Below are 22,543 nucleotides of genomic sequence, written 5' to 3' on the forward strand. Positions count from 1 at the left end.
ATTACCTTTGAATTAATTTTAAACTTAATCTGTTTACCCTCCAGGATTGGTTTTCCCTCGCACTCAGCGAGGGATTCCACCTCTACCGCCTCAAGGGCAGTGTCCTAGAGCATGGGACACTGGGTCGGGGATACATCTGAGGAGGATGACCAGTACCTCGCCCAGGCGGGCCCCACCTGCTATGCTGAACAGGGGCCTTAGTGGGGGATGGGAAGATTGGAAGGGATAGACTAGGAAGAGGGAAGGAAGCAGCCATGGCCACAAGTTAGGTACCATCCCAGCATTTGCCTGGGGGAGAAGTGGGAAACCATGGAAAACCACTTCCAGGATGGCCGAGGTGGGAATCAAACCCACCTCTACTCAGTTTACCTGCCGAGGCTGAATGGACCCCGTTCTAGCCCTCATACCACTTTTCAAATTTCATGGCAGAGCCGGGAATCAAACCCGGGTTTCCGGGGGTCGCAGCTAATCACACTAACCTCTACACCACAGAGGCAGACTGAATTAATTTTAAAGTGGCCTTTATTACATAACATAGTATAAAAATGACAAAACAAAGCTTACCTTTAGAAACATTTTCATTGCGTGAATTACAAATTCACATTTTCTTCCTTCAATTTTTTTTTTTTTTTTTTTTTTTGTGCTTGAGGACTATCTTTCAAAACAGAATTCCATGCACTTGTTATATGAACATGATTTAAATGTCCTTTAAATTGAATGTGTTTCTCACATGAATCACACTTTTTCCACTCAACTCCTGTATTACATGTTTACACACATGTCTGGGGGAACCATGAACCAAGTTTCTTGAATTTGTTAGCCTGATTTTGCAATTTCTCTCTGTTTCAGTCAGAAAGATGGGAACAAACTCATAGTGATATTTGGACCATCAAGTAGGCCTACCTGTTTTCAACTTTTCAAAAATATACAAATGCACCCCATTAGGTTTTCTTGGAAATTCTATTTAATATCTTTATATTGGAAACGTTATTTTTACCCCACCTCATCTTTTGTGTTAACATTGCTAGGCTGGATGGTTGTCCTTCGGTCAGCAAACTTGTAGATTAAGAAACTGGAAAACTACAATGGTGACAACTGTTGTGGAGGTGAAGGGGAAACCGAAGAGAATAACAGATGAGGTCATGCTTTCCACTACTCTTACAAACATTCACAAGAAAATTACAAGCATAAATCAGTCACATTTGTGATAAATTGTGCATATACTTTTTACTAAATCTCTCCATTACATTTCATGTTTAACGCTAATATCTAAGTAGGGTTTTTTTTTCTGTTTGAAGTAGAATGACTTCCAGAAATAAATCAACTCATCTATAGAATAGCAATAAGTAAAGGGTACACATAATTTTTTACATTGATAGATTATTAATAAATAAAATAAAAAGTAAACCTCAAACACAGCTTAAAAGAGAACAAAATAACAAAAGAAACTTTGCTACCTTTACCTACAACAACTGAAATATATACCGAATTACATTTTCAAAATATTCAATTTTAACATAGATTTTTGCATAAATAATAATAATCAACAACTACTGTTCAATCACCATAGTGTTGCGAGTAATAACAGATTTTTAAATTCAGGGAAATATAGGCTCAAATGTGCAGATTGTAATACTTCTTATATTGAACAAACAGGGAGGATTTTTTTCAGTAAGTTACCAAGAACATATCAATGCACAGAAGTACAATAGATATTCAGGCATGAGCTCACATGTGACCGAGCATAATAATAGTTTAACTACAACAGAAAAGTGGGCCAGGCTGAGTGGCTCAGATGGCTGAGGCACTGGCCTTTTGACCCCAGCTTGGCAGGTTCGATCCTAGCTCAGTCCAGTGGTACTGGAAGGTGCTCAAATATGTCAGCATCGTGTCAGTAGATTTACTGGCATGTAAAAGAACTCCTGCGGGACTAAATTCTGGCACCTTAGCATCTCTGAAAACCATAAAAGTAGTTAGTGGGATGTAAAGCCAATATAATAATAATAATAATAATAATAATAATAATAATAATAATAATAATAATAGAAAAGTGGTGGTGGTGATTATTGTTTTAAGAGAAAGTACAACTAGGCAGCTATCATCTATATAACACTAATCAGAGAGAAAAATGGAAGGGAACCAACACTTCGAAAAATGAAGGTATTGGCCAAAGAAGGAAAAGGCCCACAAAGGGTGTGAAAATGAAAGATTCCGTAGGCCCCGCTCGAGTGCTCTAATACCGGCAGGGTCAGAAAAGAACAACAGTCGACAAAAGGAAGTTGGACAGGATAGATGAAAGTGAGGAACCTGATACAAGTAAGTGGAAGCAATGCTAGGACACAGCTGAGGGCCCCGTGGTTGCCAACCTATGTTCCAAAGTTAAGAGTCCCAGGGACTTGACCATCCTACGCACTCTGAACATAAGCAAATTAATGAACATGCTGGAAATCATTTACCTATATCAAGATTGACCAAAAACAGAATCCTGATCTGAATATAAATGAGATTGCTGAAAACATAAATATACAGGATGAGCAGAATAAAGCGGAGCCACTCCATCCTGTGTATGAGAATTCCTAAGTGAGTCAGTCAGTCAGTCGGACTGGGATTCATAGTTTAGTAAATAAATTACGTAAGACGGGAAGTCTTCTTGATAAGGAAAATAATAAACCACGTACAGTACTCACATACAAAACTATAGGTAACATTGGTAATGCTCTGGAAAGGTCTCCTACAAAATCACTTCGACAACTTGCTCAAGAAATGGAAATTTGCTATGGTTCTGTTCAAACAGGTACAAAGTTACTGAAATTAAAGTCATATAAAATTATTGCAGTGCAAAAACTTAAACGGGGTGACCCTGCATTAGAAATGTAATTTTGTGAATGGGTCTTGAATGTGATACACGACAGAGAAATTAACCCTAATCTAAAGTTCTTTTCGGACGAATCATGGTTTCAACTAAGTGGGTATATTAATACACAAAACAATCGCTATTGGAGTACTGAAAAGCTTAATCAGCTTCACCAAGTACCCTCACATGATGCAAAAAAAGGAGTGTGGTGCGCTATTAGCGGTGAGAGAATAATAGGCCCATTTTTTTCTCGGAAACTATCAATAGTGATAGGTATGTGCAAACCATTTTGCGGCCATTGTTTGGAGAATTAACTGATGGAAAGAAATGTCACACTTTTCCAACAAGACTTTACAACAGCACATACAGCCCACTTCTCCTTACAGGAAATCCATGCAGTGTTTGAAGATAGAGTTATCACTAACAACATATGGCCTCATCAGTCTCCCGATTTAACCCCCAGCGATTTTTATCTCTAGGGGGCATTGAAAGAGAAAGTGTACAAAACAAATCCACACACTATAGACGAACTTTGAAATAACATTTGTTAAGAAATTGCTGCCACTTCTCAGAGGGAACTGCAGAGGGTAATGAACAATTTCCTAAGCAAGTGCCAGAAATGCCTGAACAACAAAGGAAAGCAGTTTCAACATCTTCTGGTGTGATATATGTGAGTACTTTTATTTTTTGTGTTGTTTTGTGTGGACTTCCTGTCATGCACGCACCTCCCGTATGCAGGCTGGGCTGTGGGACTGGTTCCGCTTTATGTTGTTCACCCTGTACTATTGGAAGAGGTTTCTTTTCTGGATTTACTAAGAGAAGTTTCCATTTTGTACGTCTCCCTCCCATCGGTTTTACTCCCTGTGACATCACTCCTACTTTCTCCTCCGTTTCCCCTCTTCCCCCTCTCACAGGTTAACCACATGATGCACACACTCAGCTTACGACAGGGAAAGTAAGCACACCAGGACCGGCAGGGAGGTAAGCTGTTTAAGTTTTTTTTTTTAATACCCATCGTACATCCACAAGGTTTTCTCTTCTTTTAAATTTTCTTTCCTTTCCATTTACAGACTCCTTTACAATGCCAAGTTTACTTAAGACCTAAGTTCAAATTGGTTTCTCAAGGATTTTTCCCAGTCTTTGTATAAAATTTTTAAATTTTAAGTCCACTGATGTCAGCTTTAAGTTATATAAAGTATACATAAAGCAACAACAATAACAGTTCCAGCATATTTTAAGAAAGGAAGACCACTTTGTACAAACACATCTCACTCTTGGACTTAGATTTTCTTATTAACTTGAACGACGACATATTTTATGGCCTAACATAAAAACATTTCCATCATTCCTACCATAAGTGTTATATGTGTTAATTTTCAAATTCAAATTTTTTAGTTGAAAATGTTCTATATTTTAGGAACAAAACATGCACTAATCTTTTAGTTAAGTAGTTAGACTTTAAGCTGGATTCTTCTTTTTCTTTTTTTCTACCGCTTTTTCCCACACCTGTGGAGTGGCGTGTGCGAACTGGGGATTTGGCCCTATTTTACGGCTGGATGCCCTTCCTGACACAACCCTATATGGAGGGATGTAATCATTATTGCGTGTTGCTGTGGTGGTTGGTAGTGTGGTATGTTGTCCGAAATGATGCGGAGAGTGTTGGGACGGACATATACACCCAGTCCCTGAGCCAGAAGAATTAATCAGAACTGATTAAAATATCCAACCTGGCCAGGAATCGAACCCGGGACCTCTGAACTGACCATTCAGGCAACAACTGAAACTGCACATCGTGCTGTACATGCTCGCGACGGGAAATAATATCCGAAGCCTTTATTCATAATTTCTTCAGAGTTCCCAAAGCCAGTATATCTTTAATGATTCCGGAAGTATGTGAAGATATATATATATATTGCTCTGAAAGATTTCATACAGGTAAGGGAAAATACAAATACATATTGGTTACAATATTACATATAAGCAATTGTTGAGCAAAATGACTATTATCAAAGGTTTATTGCTTTTAAATTTCAGTGAATACACATCAAAAACCTATCGCAATAATTAGTATTGTTTCAAATCTGCAGTGACTTAAAAGCTTCTGTCCATCTAGCCATTATTCTCAGCAATTAGAATGAACAATCAAAAGAAAAAGGGAACTCACAATGATGATCAGTTCCGTAGCTTTACCCACAACTTATGAACTTGACTAAATTGCGCCTATTCGCACGTGGTAAGTTGCAAGTACAGTGCTCCCCCACTACTCCGATAGGTGCGTGCACAGCTGGTGAGAAGTCTACTTGAAAGGAAAAATAGACTGGATTCTATTCCACTTGACTAAATTGTTACTTAATCGTTTACTTACCACTTACCACTAAAGTCACAGTTCACACGCTGCAAGTCACTTAAAATTAAGTTAAAAATTTAGTTACCACTAAATTACTGTCCGCGTGTCAACAAGCCATAAGTGACTGACCTACTTCTTCTAGATTTTATGATTTAAAATCACACGGTGCCAATCCCCATTATCTTATTTTGACTCTTCAACTGTTTTTGTGAAAGACTCATTCTTTAATTTCTTATTTACCTATGCATTGTTTTTGCATTTTATTCGGCTGATGATGACCCAGATTGCGGTCAAAACCAGTACCGTTTCAGCTTATAATTAAATAGAAATGTAACACTACATTTATTTATTTGTATCGAATAGGTTGAACTACGTTATTTGTTTTTTCAATTTAATTTTGATACAGTTCAATACGGAACATTATGAAATTTTTATCTTTAAGTTGCTCTCAGTCAACTGCTGTGAGTCAGACAGTTAAGCAAGACGTGCAAAGAGGACCACGTACAGTACGAAGCACCCACGATGCCTCGTAGACGTGTTAGATAGCCTATCCACCAATTGACAGCATTTGACAGAGGCTGCATTGTGGGACTGCATGAGACTGGTTGGTCATATCATGCAATTACCAGGCATGTGGGCCATTCAGATGTTACAGTGGTCCGATGTTGGACTAAGTGGGGTACATGAGGGCACCCAATCATGTCGTACAGGTTCGGGTCAACCAAGAAACACCACCCCGAGGGAGGACCGCCATATGGTGCGCCAAGCAATGCAGGATCCCATAACTTTCAGCACCCGCCATCTGCGAACATGCACTGGAGACTCTACAAGATCCTGTGAGTTCCCGCACAGTGTCTCCTCGGCTTGCATCCACCAGATTAGTGCCCTACCATCCCATGCGTCAGTTGTCATTGACACCAGAACACCAACGCCTGCGTTTGGAGTGGTGCCTTGCCTGGGACACATGGACAGAGGACGACTGGCATTGCATCATGTTCAGGGATGAGTCCCACTTCTCCATAACCTCCGATGACGATCATGCGAGGGTTTGGCGGCATTGAAGGCAGAGGGCAGATCCTGCCCATGTTCTGGAAAGACACACAGGCATAATCCCTGGCATCATAGTGTGAGGAGCCATAGGATATGTGTTTAAGTCACCTCTAATAGTGCTTCAGCAGACTTCGACCACACAGCGATACGTTACAGACATTCTGCATCCAGATCTCCTACCCCTTATGGGACAGCACTCTGGGACAGTGTTCCAACAACATAATGCATACCCACACACAGCGTATATCTATGGACTGCCTAGAGCATGTTGAGGTCCTCCCGTGGCCAGGAAGATCCCCGGACCTCTCCCTCATTGAACACGTTTGGGATGACATTGAAAGGGGACTCTGCCCCAGTACCAGCCTGTGGGATCTGGAGGAACAGATGCAACAACTGTGGAGGAACTTGCCTCAGGAGAGGATCTAATGGCTGTTTGACACCAGTCCAAATCACATTGGGGCCCGGGGGGGAGCACCCTACTGACCAAGTCTGACACCATTCCAAACCACATTGGGGCCCGGGGGGTGGGGGGGGCACCCTACTGACCAGGCGCCATAATTCTACTTGTAACTGCCAACGGCTTTGTCTTTTTCATCCCATATTGTAATCAGTTCCATAAAGGAGCATGGTATTTCAGCATATGTAGTTTCTTTAGTTTCATTCACTTTCAACCACTCCCTCTAGATACTTAACTTTTTTTGTCAGGCAGTGTATTAACAGGAAAGGTAAATTTGTGCAGGCCAGAAGTAAACCATAGCGAACTTTCAATTGTCTATGTAAGAAGTTAGGGTGTAAAATGCTCACAATAAAGTAGAAACTGTCCCTATTTATGGACTATTATAAACACAGCATGAATGACGAGCAGACTCTTTTCCTTATGACGTATGTTAAATTTATAGGAAGTAACTTGATGAAAAGAGGAAAAACTGATGCAACTTCACAAAAACATGCAAGTTTTTTTATTACTTGAATGGACAGGCAGTGTGTAAGAAACATTACTGAATATGTTTTATATTTCCCACAAGCGCCTCTAATGTAACATGAAAGACGGTGTCACCGCTTCAAAAGACAAGCATGGCAAACACAAAAATCGACCCCACATGCTATTTCTAAGAGAACATATTAATATTTTTCCCAGGTAACCTAGCCACTGTAGTAGAAATAATATCACCAGACCTATCGTTAGTGAAAATGTATCGGTTATTCATTGAAATAATACCTGAATAATCATGGTATTTTTTTTTATAGTTGCTTTACGTCGCACCGATACGGATAGGTCTTATGGCGATGATGGGACAGGGAAGAGCTAGGAGTTGGAAGGAAGTGGCCATGGCCTTAATTAAGGTACAGCCCCAGCATTTGCTTGGCGTGAAAATGGGAAACCACGGAAAACCATCTTCAGGACTGCCGACAGTGGGGTTCGAACCTACTATCTCCCGAATACTGGATACTGGCCGCACTTAAGCGACTGCAGCTATCGAGCTAGGTGGAAAATCATGTAAGTGGCACAATTTATCAAAGGTATTTTCCATTAAATGAATGTACGAATTGGCACCCCGAGAAGTGACACATGTAAGTAGTGTGACATGTTGTACAGTAGCCTGTTGGCTGCAGGTAATGAAGGGAACCAAAATAACACTAAAAGGTACACTACACCATGCCAGAGCAGATCAAGCTTACAAAGCCTTGCAAGAGGATGAGGAAATATCCAAGAAAAGTCAGAATGAACTCTACATATGTGTTGACATGCAGAAGGTCCTAATCTGCCAAAAACTTATGCACTCGTCCATGTTCTACCAGCATCAGTTGTTGTGTTATTATTTTGCAGTGAATGATTTGAGGAAAGGGAATGTGACATTCTATCTATGGAATGTGACAGTAGCTAAGAGGAGATCTGTTGAAACTGATTCCTGCATTCTGAATTCTTTGGAAACTGTGAGAACAATGATCAGGAAAGGAAACCAATTGTATGATCTGATCGTTACACAGGACAAAACAAAAACTGGCGAATTCTAGCACTATACAAGTACTTAGTGTCTTGTGCATATTTTAGTGAAATACATCAAATATTTCTTGTATCAGACATAGCTTCCTATCTTGTGATAGGGACTTTGCTGTAACTGAGAAAAAGAAAAGAGTTTGGGAAAGTGTATGTTCCTTTTCAGTGAAAGTGTGTAAGTGCAGATGGATTTGTAAGCAGAAAGTTTTCAATATTTGAAATGGAAAACAAGACTGAAAATTATGGAAGTTATGTGGTTGAAATTCACCAAAGATGGACCTCAAAGGATACAAGTTTGAAAATCACACATCTTGTTGCAACCCCCTGACTACTTTCAAATAATGAAGAGGAATGCACAATATCAGCTACCACATCTACTGGTAGATCTACCTTACATATACCCAGAAGTTCTTCCCATAAAAGAAAGGAAAAGAAGAAAGACCTTGAACATATGGCGGAGTGTCTTGATGCAGAATATCGAAATTTTTACTTAGAGTTGTCCACTGACTAAAAAATTCCATCTAAAATGTACTTGTGGTAAATGTTTTACTATACTATGAGTATTTGTGCATGTTTGTTCAGTTTATACAACAATTTAATGACTTTTCATGATGAATTTTGAAGTGATTTTTAATGTTAGGATAAGTTTAAATATCAAATTAATGTGCCAGGATACTTGCTGATGCTATTTTAGATCCACAATTAAAAGCAATTGTGGGTGGATTTTTTAAAATGATTCACTTTTCATTTCACTGATAACAGTATTTCAGTGTGTTGTTTCTAAGGAAATATTTCAAATCAGCAGTAATCTTCAACTTATCCTCAGATAATGGTAAGTTATCTTAATCTAAAATCTTAAATAATATATGAGAATTTTTATCACAAAAATAGTGTCAATTCCGAAATGAAATGGTATATGGCTTTTAGTGCTGGGAGTGTACGAGGACAAGTTCAGCTTGCCGATGCAGGTCTTTTGATTTGATGCTCGTAGGTAACCCATGTGTTATGATGGGGATGTAATGATAATGAAGAAGACTCATACACCCAGCCCCCATGCCAGCGGAATTAACCAATCATGGATGAAATTCCTGACCCTACCAGGAATCGAACCTGGGACCCATGTGACCAAAGGCGAGCAAACTAACCATTTAGCCACGGAGCCGGACAGTGTCAGTTCTGATCTTTTGTTACTGCTTTGTTGTTATGTTAGAGAATTCGTTGTGCGGAATAAGGGTCCACATCGCAGATGTCTACTGCCAGGCATACTGAAGCTCTCCAATCTTTTCAAGCTCATAACTCGAAACACATCTGGTATAACAGACCGTTATTCGGCTACAAACTTCAATCATCAAAAGTCCAACAAATATTTCCATTTCCTGAATTTTCATGGTTTTCCACATCAAGTTTTTAGGAGCAATTCTGTTCATAATAACTGTTAGTTTCATCCACTAAACATTGAAACCATGCATCAGTCATAAAAAGTGAAGTATTTCCAAGCAATCTAAACGTACATCTATCTGACATTTAATTCCATTATTTTATAATGAAATCTTAAAAGTTTGGAGATATATAAATAAATGGTTTCAAAAATAGATGGAATGCATGCACTTACAGAAATACATATATTATTTACAGTGTCATCATCACTATCTCTTGTACTGTATTTACATCTCAAATAATTACACTTTTACTTGCATGAGCAAAACTGCCAAATGTATGTTTCTTCCCAGTTGGTTAGTAATCCATTTTGCTATCACTGCCTTCACTTTCATTTAAACCTCATTCTAATTTACAGTCCACTGAGCAAGTGGCTGTGCGGTCTGAGTCATGAAACTATCAACTTGCATTCGGGGATAGCAGGTTCGAACCCCACTGTCGGCATTCCTGAGGATAGTTTTCCGTGCTTCCCAATTTTCAAACTAGGTAAATGCTGGGGCTGTACCTTAATTAAGGCCACGATTTCTTCTTTCCCACTCAAAGCCCTTTCCTATTCCATTCGTAATATAGCTAAATCTAGTGGATACAACAGTTTCTTTATTAAAAAAATAATCAATAAATATAAATATCGCCCTTCTACCACTTTAAAAAAAGGTAAACGAAAAAATTTATAAATTCACCAACATCTTTAAAAAGCACGATGTAAAAGTAGTTTTCAAAATCAACAAGAGGAATGCACAAGTCTTACATAATGCCACATCCATAAACAAGTTCAGTAGTTTTTTGAAATCAGGAGTATACAGGATTATTTGCAACAGTTGTAATTCTTCTTACGCCAGACAGACTGAGAGAAATTTTAATATAAGGTATTCGGAACATGTCAATGCCCTGAAGTACAATACATTTTCAGCTGTAGGACAGCATATGCATGACTATAATCACAAGTTTACGTACATAAAACAAGATATGGAGATTCTCAAAATCATCAACAAAGGACCCCATCTTAATATCACTGAAAGCTGCTTCATACATATACATCAATATTTTAACCTGAATTATAATCTTAATGACATTTCAGAAAAGCTAAATATCAGAGAGAGAGAGAGAGAGAGAGAGAAAATCAGTGTATGAAAGTCTGATCCTTCACTTATAAGTGTGGTTGGAGATTAAAGATGGAAGTGAGGCTCCTGACAAAAATACATTAAACTTGTCACTCAATGCTCTACACTTGAGAGCTTCTGATGAAGGAGATCAGTGAATTATTGTAATGAAGAAAGTGAAGAATGAATCCAGTGAGGGACTTCAATGCATTAATCTTTGTAGATGATGTGGTGATTTGGGGAGCAACAGGAGAAGAAGTTCAATTCAAAATTAAACACACTTGGAACCAGCAGTTTAAGCAGTTTGGCCTAAAAATTAGCCATATAAAAACAGTAGTGAAGCCAGTCAGCAAGCAAGCCCTACAGGTTAAAATACAACTGAATGGCAAAAAACTAGAAAACATTAACCATTTTTAATATCTTGGTAGTATTGCAACTAGTGATGCAAAGTCCTCTGCTGAAATCACTAATAGACAGTGGCGGCTCGTCTGGGAGGCGCTAAGGCGCGCGCCCCCCACGGGGTTCCATTAAAATGGGGAATTTTAATCTTAAATGTTAACAAGGGAAATATTTTACTATAAGATTATTATCAAGGGCGCGAGTTGAACTGTACCGCGGCCCGATACGCTGCTGGCCAAGGATCATGCTGGCCCAGCGCAGGAGGGCGCTCTTCCATAGCGGACCAAAAGCTCCGAGTCTCGCTTGACTGGCCTTGAGGGAGCCAATCAGAGGCACGGTAGAGATGTGCTGTTCTAACGGAGAATCCGGCGCGTTTCTGCCGCGGCCCATCGTTCCAGCCAACCTACCCGAAACATTGGTGATTTGATTTCTATTTAACAGGAGTCAATTTGTGTCATTTCTCTCCTAAAACTAGGAACTATTTTACTGAAGCACTTATCTGAGTTAAATATGCCAGTAAATATTTAAAATAGTCTTGTAATTTTTAGGATTATTAACTAACGAAACGAGTAATGACTGTAACTACTGTCTCTTCGCACTTGACTCATGTTGGCCATACTCACTGGAGAGCGCGATGTTTAGCTTTGTGTTGATGAATGATCTCGTGAGGTGACTGTGACGAGGTGAAATTAGGAGAAAGGTTGTTATTTATATGTAGGCGTAGTGTTATGTTTGCACTTCGTACAGTATGATTACCGTCGAACATATTAAAGAACTTACGTTTTCTTCTCTTTCTATCGAGAAGAAAGTCGAACTGAAGGAGTGCGGTAGGCCGACACCAGACTTCTCGTTGAAAAAATCGGAGATCAAGAAAAATGAAAATAGGGCTTTCCAAAGACAAATTAATTCTCCTGACGTATATAACAAGAACCCGTGGATATGTGGAAGTGATATCTCAGAAACCTTTTACTGCTTTCCTTGCCTGCTATTCTCCCGCTCTAGGAAAGGAGATAAATGGATCACCACAGGGGTAAGTGATATCAAGCATATTAATGAGAAAATTAAAAAGCATGAAAGATCCCAAGAACATATCACTAGTACTATGGACTTTGAAATGCTTGGTAAAGTCAATGTCGTGTCTTGTTTAAGTGATCACTACAGTGAAACTATTCGTAAACATAATTCGATCGTGGACAAGAACAGGCAAATATTAAAGAGACTCATCACTTGCGTACGTTTTTGTGCGGAATTTGAATTGCCGCTCCGAGGCCACAATGAAGAAGATAATTCTTTAAATCCAGGTGTATTTAAGGGATTAGTTAACTTCACGGCTGATCTGGATAGCGTAATGAAGCAACACTTAGAAACAGCTAGTGTATTTAAAGGAACGTCAAAGATAATTCAAAATGACATTTTAAGTTGCATGCTGGCAGTGTGTAGGGAGGAAATATCTGAACAGATTAAAGAGGCTGAATTTCTTGGTATACAGTATGATGAAACAACCGACATCTCGAACCATTGTCAGTTGGTCATTGTTTTAAGATACCTTCACGACGGCTCGGTACATGAAAGATTCTGGGGATTCTTTTATCCTTCTGACAAATCGGCGAATGGAATAACAGAAACCTTACTGGAACAGATTAATCCCCTGGTAGGCCATTCTCGCGATAAGTTGATTGCACAGAGCTATGATGGAGCTCATGTTTTTAGCGGCTCTCTTGGTGGAGTTCAGGCAAAGGTTCGTGAGCACTATCCGTACGCATATTATGTGCATTGCTATGCCCATAAGCTTAATCTTATCATGGAACAATCAACAAATCATATTCCTAAAGTGAGGATTTTCTTTTCAAATTTATCAGCGATACCTGCATTCTTTTCGAATTCGTCTCAGAGATCGGATTTCCTCGAAAATATCGTTAAGAAGAAAATGCCGAAAGTTGTACCCACGCGCTGGAATTATAACATAAGAACTGTGAACGTGGTGTACGAAAACAGAGAAAATCTAATAGATTGCCTTGAAGAAATTGAAGAGAAATGTAAAAACAAGATCACATTAAATGAAGCAAGTGGCTTAAGACGTATTCTTTGTGATCCTGAATTTGTTTTCTGGCTATATGTGTTCCATAGTCTATTTCCTCACGTTGATCTTCTATATAATCAAATTCAGTCCCGAAACAAAGACAGTGTTCAAATAAGAAATTACATTGATTCTTTCGAAAAACACGTAATGAGAGAAAGAGCACAAGTTGATGTAATTCACAGGGAAATTGAACAAAACTTTCCAGAACCGGATCGAAAGAGGAAAAAGGATGATATTTCTCCACATAGTAGACGAATAGTGTCGGCCAAAGAAATATGCGACGTGGTTTCTATGCAAGTAAGAGAGAGATTTTCATTTACTGGCCATTTGGAAGTTTCTGTTTTATTGAATGATGTTCACTTCGAGGCACATTCTACCAAGTTCCCACAGGAATCTTTTAACCATGTCTGTTCATTTTATCCTATGCTTGAAAGAGAAAAACTCAAAACAGAACTTCAAGTTATGTACCGAAGAGAAGATTTCCGGAGTATTAGAGGAGCAATTAATTTGTTTAATTTTCTGAGGAAAAATAGATTGTCAATTGTTTTTAGTGAAGTTCATAAACTTCTCAAAATTATCATTACCAGCCCCATGACAACGGCTGAATCAGAAAGATGTTTCTCCACGTTGAAACGCATAAAATCGTTTCTTAGGAACACAATGAAAAACGAGAGGTTGAACGCTTTGGCAATGATGTCTATAAGCAAAGATATGATACAATCAACTCCAGACTTTGACAAGAAAGTGTTGGACAAATTTGTGAAATTGAAAGAGCGGCGAATGGATTTTTCCTATAGAAATTAGGGTTAGTTAATTAGGTCTGTGTAAATAATTTAATTAAATATCAAACCATCTGTTCACGTTAATTATGTTAGGAAAAAGTGTCGTGATTTTATTGTGAAATTGTGAAATAGAAATAACCTCTTCGCGAGACGTTGGAAATTTCTCAGCAAGTATCTTCATACTGAGCGCCAGGAATCGGAACAAGAGACATGCAGAGAACAGGCAGCCTGTGCAGGACTTTATTTGCGGCAGGGTGGTCAGTTCTTCTACGCTCTTCCACCCACAGCATTAGGTGATTTTCTACTTCTTATGTCGAGGATGGGGTAGCAGGAACCAAATGCTATCAATGCTTCATATTTCTCTGGCTGAGTTGGGCATCAAACCCGGGACCTCCTGTAGAGCAACCAAAAACGGTAACCGCTGGACCAGAACGTGATCAGAGGATGAAGGTATGCACTATATTGTACTAAATTGCATTAATAATAATAATAATAATAATAATAATAATAATAATAATAATAATAATAATAATAATAATAATAATAATAATAATCATAATAATAATAATAATATTGCCTTTGCCAGCAGGACCTAGTGTTTACAGTGCACTATGTGTTCTGGTATGGGCTAGAGTAATTTTGTTACTTTCATTGATCTGTGTCTGTCCTGTCCTTGGATTTGACAATATGAAAGTGACTGAGGTATGAGCGATGCTAGTAATGCCATTCCTTCTGCAGCCAGTCCCTGCTATGAATGGTGTGAAAATGTTGCTCATAGGGTCGGTTGTGCATACATTTCAGTGGGCTTGGCAGACTGATATGTAATAGCAACTTCTGGCTCTGTGAGGAAAGCAACGGGAAACTACCTCACTCCTCATTTCCCTAGTACGCCTCTTCAGTGATGACTAGGCTATCTATGACAGCTGATCGCGGAGCTCTTGTGGATCCAACCATCCTTAGGGCTGAAGACTGTACATACATACAATAATAATAATAATAATAATAATAATAATAATAATAATAATAATAATAATAATAATAATCATCATCATCAACATCATCATAATCATCATAATTGCATATGCATTGCACCGTATAATGTTCGAAGTGTGTATCTTGATAAAATAGTTTGAAGAACTTGAGATATTTGTGGAATTATGAAACTAAGGCGCGCCCCCCACTGCTGATATCCACGAGCCGCCACTGCTAATAGAGTCCAAAAATGAGCACAATTTTATCTCCAAGTTAGGCCTCTTCTATGGGATAACCAAATACCTTTAAGTACAAAGAGAACCCTTTATCAGGTATATTTCGTGCCAATAACTACATTTGCCCTTGAAACCTGTATGATCAATGTAGAGATAGTAGCAGACTTCAAGCTGCAGAAATGAAATTCCTGAGGACAATGCTGCAGAAAACAAGAAGAGATAAGATTCAGAATGAAGAGATCTGTGACAATACACAAGTAAAGCAGTTGCTAAGTAAAAATGTAAGAACAACAAGACTCAAATGGTATGGCCATGTAAAAAGGATGGGTCATATGAGAACAGCAAGAAAATGGCTAGAAAAGGAACTGGAAGGCAAAAGACCTAGAGGCAGATCAAGGAAATGGTGGGTCAGTCAAGTGAAGTAGGACCTGGAAGGAAGAGGAGTGGAATAGCAACAAGTTGAGAAGCAAGAAATAAACCTGGATAGACAAAGATGGAGTGTGCTATTGTACCACACCCGGGTGACTGGAGACGGTTAAAGGATGATGATGATGATGATGATGATGATGATGGTGAAGCTGGGAATCACAATTCTTCTATTTAGGTGGTCTGATAGCCAATGGATGGTCAAATTTGTATGGCATAGATCATAAGAAGGCAATGACACAAACCTTGAGTTTCTTCCAGCCAAAAGTCCTTGCATTGATTAAGGTAGTTATTGAATTTGGCAGTTATCTCCTCAATAAAATTGTTGTATATAGGTTGGAGGATGGTTGGCTTGTGGACAGAAGAGAAATGGCCTTTGGACTGATAGAATACCTGAAATACAAAATAACAGAAGACAAAATTAATAATGGTTTCCAAATTTCCTTTGTTAGTACGATGACTTAAGTGCCACATTACAATGAAAACAATATACCGTATAGACACGATACTGTATAGGCTTTTGGGCTTATGCCATGTCAAGAAAATAAGGTGAAATTTTTTTACGTTTTGCAGAGAACTGTGCTCTGCATCATGAAAAAATCAATCAATCAGTCACTACAGATCTGCATTTAGGACAGTCACCCAGGTGGCAGATTCCCTATCTGTTGTTTTCCTAGCCTTTTCTTAAATGATCGCAAAGAAATTGGAAAATTATTGAATTGCATTATTGGATTGCATTGTTGGATGTGCTTCAGAACGGTTGGCTGTTGAAAGAGCTCTTGCATTATTGTAGTGATAAAGTAGTTAAAACCTATTGAAATAGCTTAATTTTGTGTATTTCTGATTCATTTAGTGCTGTTTATATAGTGGTGTTTAGTGCATGTTGGTAGAAATTGGGAGTAGTGATATTTAAATTTTATAACAAGTAATTCAGTTGGTCTTCAGTAAATTACGTTTTCTAGGTTAAGTAGGCTAGCTAGGTGTACTTTGTTTCGAATTTAGGTTTAGGAAATATTTTAGGTAATAATATTAACTTTAAAAATATTTGTAAATATGTGTAGGTTCATTGGTATAATACTTACAAAGGCAGTAGTACCGTAAGTTCTGCCGCAACTTCTCCGGTATTTCGTATAGATATCAGTTCAAACTATCGCGAAGGTAATAATTTACTACATTAAAAAACACGATACGCCTGTAAACTTCCATTTAAAAAGAAGTTAAAGAGATTACACGGTAATAGTTAACAGTCGTATTGTTATTGATTATTGTCGCTCTTCATATTCAAATATTGCATTGTTGGCTACAGCCGTGAACAAAGGGTGTAGTGTAGTCAAGTAAATATAAATAAAAATCAGCTGATCTTGTATTCTAATCATTTGTAGTTCTGAGTAGGTAGTTATAGTATCCGTAATTTATATTGCGCTCCCTCGATCTTTCAGTATTTATGAGCGGTTAGATAATAATAATAAAGTTCATATATTCCAGTAATTGCAGTTCAAGTCCCTGGAGTAGTAGGAGTAGTTTTGACAGAAATATTTTTGAGAAATTATTGTAGACAACCTAGTATTTTTCAGTAGGCCTAATTAAGGACACTTTTATTCTCCGTCCCGTGGAGTAAGGAAAATTATAGTTATCCACCAGCTGTAATAATCACATATTATCCGCACACTTTATGTTGGTGCATTTACACCCTAGTGCTGAATCGGTCGACCTCGGCGATCTTCGAGATTCGTACTGGCAACCTTTGAAACACAAACTATGAATCGCTTAAGCATCGTTGTGCGACATCTGGCGTACACTTTACGTACTAGTACTGTTGTTGTTTACACAACAAAGCCAAAGTATAGAATTCATGCTAGGAACAAGATTCGCATCGAGAAATGTTTTATAATGTTATATAATGTGTATGTGACATAGTTGTTGGCTTAAGATGATAACGGTTTAGAAAATTCGTATCGATCGATCATATTCTCGATTCAATTCAGATTTCATTTTCCTTCGGTTGGTAGTACTATCGATACCGGGACACCTCCCTCCTTACTCCTCACCCCCGTACACAAATGCACCAACATTTCAATTGCGAAACCATATCGCGAAAACAAAACTCGTCTTTAATGCAAAAAAGCGAAAAGCTTGGCAATCTTTTATTTCTCAATTAACTCCACAGCTCCCAGCAACGAAATTTTGGAACGCAATCCGCATGATCACGAGAACTTTCCAATACCAAACTTCTTCTGCTTATCCGCGACAAGTTCTAGAAGATTTTTTATACACCCTTGCCCCTGTTACCGTAAATCCCCTCTTTCTACCCACCTCACAGAATAACTCTTGTTCTTTTCTTTCCCTTTTGAATCCAATTACATATAATGAATTACGCTCTGTATTATGTACCGTCAATAGCTCATCACCAGGACCTGATGCAATTACTTATCAAATGCTCACGGCCTTACCCCCTCATGTTCAAATTTACTTACTCAAATATTATAATAGTATTTTAGAGACATTACATGTACCAGCATCTTGGAACGAGTTTTTCATCACCCCCATCCTGAAACCAACGAAACGACCTACTGAACCTGATAATTTCCGAGGCATAGTTCTGGGATCGTGTATACGCAAAGTTTTTTGTAAAATCCTTATGAAACGCATGGCGTGGGTATTGGAACATCACTCGTTATTACCCAAGTACCAGTTTGCCTTTAGACGGGGTATCAGTACACAAGACCCTATCATTATTTTCTTACTCGACATCTTACTAGCAAAATGGCGGAAACAATCTCTCGTAGCAGTGTTTTTGGATATTAAAGGTGCCTATGATGCTGTAGTACTGTATATCCTCTGGGAGAAATTATTTAGTGCTGGAATCCCTTTCCAATTCATTTCTATTTTAAATCAACTATTTACTAACCGCCGGTTAACTATTAAATCTCATCAACACACAATTGATAGCCGTTACACATCACAAGGTTTACCACAGGGATCAATACTCAGTGGAATTTTGTTTGCCCTTTACATGAAAGAGCTCGAATCTCTTGTGCTACCACACGCCCGTATTCTAGCTTACGCAGATGATTATGTTATTTATTGTGCTGACTCCCACATTGACTTTTGTAGAGACAAAATATCTCAGGTTCTAAGTTTAGTCTTTCAGTAGCTAACGGCCCATGGACTTTCCCTTTCTATACCTAAATGTGCAGCAATGATCTTTACACATAAACGGACCTTTGATAAAACCCCTATTAACTTTGACACCTATAGCATTCCCTTGGTTTCACAACACTTATATTTAGGAATATATATCGATCAAAAAGTCACATGGCAACCTCATATACGATACCTGATTAGGAAATCTGATCGTTATATCACCATTTTACGAACGGGAACGAAACGTGCATGGGGTGCTGACCCTTTGTCAGCACTACAGCTATATCATGCAACCATTCGGTCCATACTTGATTACAGCGCCCATATTATTGATTTAACCTCTAAACATAGTTTATTAGCGTTGGACCGTCTCCAATTTTCAGCACTACGTATCAGTGTGGGTGCCCTCCGCACAACACCTACTAACGCTTTATTAGTCGAAACTACGGAAGAACCACTGTACATCCGCAGGATAAAACTTCCCAAAAAATTCCTACTTAAACATATTAGTAGAACGAACTCCCTTATTGTCCCTAAATTACAATTATTATATGAATATTATCAACAGCGTCCTCCTCCCAATCATCGGTATCCTGCCATATATATGGCTTATGCTGAAATCCACCATCTTACTGAGACTATATTTCGTACACCACGTATTAATACGTATTCATACCACTATGATATTCAAACATTCCGTCCTTCTATTATCATTGCCCCTTCTGATGCATCAATCCAATCTATGTCTGCACCTTATCCCACATTATATGCTCATAAGAAATTTAAAAGTCCCATAACTACACCAGATTACCACCTATTTACCGATGGGTCAAAATCCATACTGGAGTCGGAGCAGCATTTTACGACCCCCAACTACTCATCAGCTTTAAATATCCGTTACCTAATAATTTAACTATTTTTACAGCAGAATTATATGCCATATACCAAGCCCTTGTATATGCTCAACAGTTGCAATCCAAAAAAATAAATATATTCAGCGATTCCCAAAGTGTTTTACAAGCTCTGCATTCACTCGCCCCTCATACAAATACATATGTCTACGAAGTCAAGTCTCTCCTATTTCGCCTTGAAACATCCGGTTTTGTTATAACGCTAATATGGATTAAAGAGCATAATCGGCACGTAGACAACGATATGGCCGATATAGCAGCGAAAGACGCTAGTGCAGATACCGCGAATATATTACAAATCAAAATTCCGATTCCCGACTTCTTTCCAAATATCAAAGCTGCAGCTCAACACACATGGTGCACACAATGGCGATTATCTGCTCATACGAAAGGACAATATTACTACCAACTTCAACCGAGTATTCCCACACTACCGTGGTTTGCAACTGGTACGTATACACGACGTCACATTACTAATATCATCCGACTACGATTTAATCATGCCTTAACCCCAGTATATTTAACTCGATTTCACATTACGAACGACCCAACTTGTTCCTGTGGAGAATCTGAGTGCGATAGTGACCACCTGTTCTTTCATTGCCCCCAATATGCACATCACCAGACCATTTTGATGCAGAAATTACTTAAAGTTCAAGTATCTTTCCCTACACGACTTTCAGTTTTGTTGCACCAACCTTCGCCTACGATCATTACTATTTTAAATGAGTACCTTGATAACACTCGCATAAAATTGTAATCACGATTTAGTTTTGCAGTTGGTTTTGTTCCGACATGTTTGTGAAGTGGCACTTCTCAATGTCCCTGGTGAGTAGATACTGTTTCAAGGTTCTTATTATTTTCCGATCTCGTACAGCGTCACACGTTACTCCTATTTCAGCTTACTAAGTTCTTTGTGTCCTTGCTCAGTCCTGAATGTACTACCTCCATAACCCTCCTCATACCCGATATAATCTTACTTCCTTAAGTGCATCTATCTTCGTGTGATCATGCTACAATCGGACATTCGTGTTGTAAACGTGTGTTTTTGTGATATAAGTGTACCATATTACTGATCTTGTGACTGGGAAAAAGTCTTTTGAATCCCAAATAAATATCCGCAAGACAAGACAAGACAAATGCACCAACATAAAGTGTGCGGACTATAATCACATAACCACGTTTCAGTTGAGAATTGTAGTGAAGATAAGGTATGTTAGATAGTATCTTGCCTGTTACATTTGTGTTTTCTTTGTGTACGCCTATCCTTTCGATACTTAAGCATTTAACCAAACACAAGGTTTCATTTCTAATAGAGCCTAGTAGGATAAAGTTATACCCTAAAGAAATAATCTTCTGTCTACGCGCTTAACTTTGTTAGTAATCCTTGAGTACGGTAGTTCTTGCGAATTTCAAATTTTAGGCGTAATTGCAATTTTCATTTCTATTTGTGCTTATTAATAACCTATTGTAATTAGGATACGTCTGAACATAGTTTAAATATTGTTGTAGTGTATTGTAGTGACTTATTAGGATTTAGAGTGCTTATTCTATTATTTTGAGTAGTCATGCGAATTTCAAACTTTAATCGTAATTTCCATTTCAGATTGTGCTTAGTAATAACCTGTTGTATTATAATTAGGTTACGTCTGAACGTAGTTTAAAATCATTGTAGTGTATTATAGTAGGTATTTTATTTAAATTAGTGCCTTTATTCTATTACTGTGAAATATTTGTGTAGTATAGTATCTGTAGTATCTATAATATCTGTGGTATCTCTTACTAGAATTCTCTTGCAGTAATTAGGGCAGACTTAACTGTAGTTTATCAATCAATCAATCAATCAATCAATCAATCAATCAATCAATCAATCAATCAATCAATCAATCAATCAATCAATCAATCAATCAATCAATCAATCAATCAATCAATCAATCAATCAATCCTGATCTGCATTTAGGGCAGTCGCCCAGGTGGCAGATTCCCTATCTGTTGCTTTCCTAGCATTTTCCTAAATGATTTCAAAGAAATTGGAAATTTATTGAATGTCTCCCTTGGTAAGTTATTCCAATCCCTAACTCCCCTTCCTATAAATGAATATTTGCCCCAGTTTGTCCTCTTGAATTCCAACTTTATCTTCATATTATGATCTTTCCTACTTTTATAAACGCCATTCAAACTTATTCGTCTACTAATGTCATTCCACGCCATCTTTCCGCTGACAGCTCGGAACATACCACTTAGTCGAGCAGCTCTTCTTCTTTCTCTCAATTCTTCCCAACCCAAACTTTCCAACATTTTTGTAACGCTACTCTTTTGTCGAAAATCACCCAGAACAAATCCAGCTGCTTTTCTTTGGATTTTTTCCAGTTCTTGAATCAGGTGATCCTGGTGAGGGTCCCATACACTGGAACCATACTCTAGTTGGGGTCTTACCAGAGACTTATATGCCCTCTCCTTCACATCCTTACTACAACCCCTAAACATCCTCATAACCATGTGCAGAGATCTGTACCCTTTATTTACAGTCATATTTATGTGATTACCCCAATGAAGATCTTTCCTTATACTAACACCTAGATACTTATAATAATCCCCAAAAGGAACTTTCACCCCATCAACGCAGTAATTAAAACTGAGAGGACTTTTCCTATTTGTGAAACTCACAACCTGACTTTTAACCCCGTTTATCACCATACCATTGCCTGCTGTCCATCTCACTACATTTTCGAGGTCACGTTGCAGTTGCTCACAATCTTGTAACTTATTTATCACTCTATAGAGAATAACATCATCCGCAAAAAGC

The sequence above is a fragment of the Anabrus simplex genome, chromosome 1, assembly GCF_040414725.1.
Source record: "Anabrus simplex isolate iqAnaSimp1 chromosome 1, ASM4041472v1, whole genome shotgun sequence".
In the NCBI taxonomy this organism is placed as follows: Eukaryota; Metazoa; Arthropoda; class Insecta; order Orthoptera; family Tettigoniidae; genus Anabrus; species Anabrus simplex.